Source organism: Primulina eburnea, chromosome 10 (assembly GCF_022965805.1).
Source record: "Primulina eburnea isolate SZY01 chromosome 10, ASM2296580v1, whole genome shotgun sequence".
Lineage (NCBI taxonomy): Eukaryota > Viridiplantae > Streptophyta > Magnoliopsida > Lamiales > Gesneriaceae > Primulina > Primulina eburnea.
Genome location: NC_133110.1, coordinates 7,652,459 through 7,655,612, shown reverse-complemented (window position 1 = coordinate 7,655,612; position 3,154 = coordinate 7,652,459).

Here is a 3,154-nt window from a genome sequence, read left to right as displayed (position 1 = left end):
GTCTTCAACATAACAACTTCTTTCTGCTGCTGCCGCCTTCCTCATCTCCGTCGAGTGACCGTCGCCGATTCCTTGAACGCCAGAAGAATTCCCGAAGTTGGCCGGAAGTTTTTGAATTCACACAGCTTCACAGACGCGATTTCATGGCCTCCAAGCAACGATATCCGGTCAATCGACGGTGGGCCGCATGGTGGCCCATTTTGCCATAATCCGGAAGCCCTTAAACCTTAACCTCAATCTTCGAATTTCCCCTTTTTTTATTTAATTAAAAAAAAATCGAAAAATTAAAACTGAATCTACATGAACTTATTCAGAATCAGATCTAAAAATTCAGAAAGCTGAAAAACCTAATCTGAATCCAAATTCGAATATTAGTAAAATTCGAATTCAATTTTCAATAATTCAATAGAAGTCAAGTCTATAATACCACATGTTAGAGTTTAAATTAATGACTTGAAAAAATATAATTCAATTGATTTTAATGTCGGATTATCAAGAATCAATAAGTAAACAAAAAATAGCACCAAATATATATATATATAAATATATATATATATATATATATATACAATTTTATTAGTAAACAAATTATTAGAGCTTATAAGCTCTAAAACAACTTATAATATGTTATTTAGAGTTTATAAGCTCTTCAAACACTATTTTATTTGAATTATCTGATGACAGACATGCATATTAATTTTGACGGTCCACTTTGCCTTAAATTATATACATAATGACGGTCCACTTGGCCTTAAATTCCAGAGTTATTTTTCACTGTTCATAATGTTAGTTAGCAGAAAGTCATGTACTCGTGTTCAGACACTGATATATAATAATCGATCACATGCCCACGCCCCTGGATATTTTGGTAAGAGTATTACAGAACTAATTACATACTAATTACATCTAAAATCTTAGATTTTTCCATTGCTCTTGTAATTTGTATACATCCATCATCTAATATTGGATCCACACGTGATAAGTATACTTTAGATTTTACAATTGATTCGAGGTCGGGTCGCAGTCGCGGTCGCGCTAGGGCTAGGGCTAGGGCTAGGGCTAGTTAAGTATAGAACTTTTATTAGTCGAATGATTATGCATTTGATTAGTTTTTAATCCATGACATAAGCACATGTAGGTCATTTTATTAGATATTTACATATATTAGAGATACTGATGCATACATTTAATTAGTTAATTAGAAAAACAATTTTCAGTTTCCTAGATTTGAAATAATATCAACCTTATAGAGCAGGTACATATAATCAGAAAATGTAGTATGATATGCATTTGTGTTAGTGTGTGACAAAATAATATCAAAGAAAGAAGCCAACTTTACATGAAAATTAACAACTCTTGAATCATCAAGAGAAAAATAACTTCACGATATCTTTAAAGCGGGGATAAGATCTCTAGCTGGAACACTGTAGCCAACTATTATCCAATTATAGTATTTACTTTGTATATATATATAAAGCAAGTTGCATAGATAAAGTCCTGGAATATGCAAAAGGTACCACGAGGTCCGCATCTCAACATAAGATCATTAAACTCATTAGAAAGTGTACAATATATTTTAAATATGTTTTTAGTCGAATCAAACGTCTAAAATAAAGATAAATGTCGTTTGAGCTTGAGACTAACATCTATGATATAAACGTCATGTTTCATTGGTCCTTTGATTCGAGACAAGACTATGCGTACTAACATGCACTTTGATATGTTTATCGATTCCATTGAGAGTCATCATATGGCAAGGTTGAGTGTAATTTTGAAATACATAGGAGTCAATATATTGTAGTATGTGATTCATCGTTTGTCTACGTGTGAAGATATCCTATGTGATCTGACAAGTTAATAGTGCAATGACTCTCTAGTCAAAACAAGAAATGTTTTAGGGAAAAGTGTTTTCCTAGTTTCATATACAATATCGATATTATTACTCAAAAATACATCACATCGTTATCAAATTCAAATACAACTCTATATATACCATTGATTACAGATTCGAACGGATTTGTAAGTGGAATGGACCGTACTTACGTTAACCATACTTAAATTTCTTGCGGGCACTATCACTGATACCTAGTGGATCATGATACGATGCTACTAGACGTTTTATCATAATCCTATGAGTGTCATCAGACTTAATTATGACAATCTTGATCAAAATGCTGATGAAAATAATAAGGATAATTAGAGAAAGCGAATAGAAATAAATGTTATTTTGAATCAAATGAAGTAGTGAACCCACAACTACTCGTATCCATAAACAATAAAAAGTGACACAAGTATCGGATTTTATGTTCTCGTTGAGATAATCAAGTTCAAAAAGTTGAATTTGATGAATGTAGTTTTATGGAAATCGAAAATATTGCTTATAAAGAGTTTATAAGTTGATTCTATGTATTAGAAAATGTGGAAGTTAGCTTAACTGTTATTTTTGTAAAGAGAGTGAAACTGCCTATTTTTGTAAAGAATTTCACAAAACTTGATGTTGCTAAAAATTGATAAGAGAAAATTTTGATATTCGAAATTTTCAATTTTCATTATAGGAACAAGATTTATATCATCGATACATCGATGATGTATGATCTGATCGCGGTTATAAGCAGTTCACAATTCTTTATGTAGCAAATTTACTAATTAAATAATAATGGTTACTACTATATATAAATGATTCTTATAGAATATTTAAAAAAAATCTAGAATTTGATTAATTAATTGATTAAAAATTAAAAAGAATTAAATAAAAAACAAACGCATAGAACTAAAAATAATAATTTTCCCCAAAATTTCAGAGCCGCATGTGGATTGAAGTCTGAACTCTGAAGATCCCAAAATAAAAGCTAGATTTGCGTGTAATTTAAAAATAATGATTATAAAAAAGTCAGAAAAAATAATTAAATAAATTTGATAATGATTGCATGACCGACGGAGAATAAGTACTGGTGTAGTTTTCTGCTTTTCAGTATAACAGTTCGGAAACAGATGTAATTATTATAAAGTGAGTAATTAATTTTTTATATATTTATTATTATTATTTTTATTATTAATGTTCACTGTACTTCTTTGATACATTATTGCCGCACACCTGGCCAATTTAACCTGGACTTGGATCCGAATCTTAGTTCGCACTCAAACTTGAATCGGA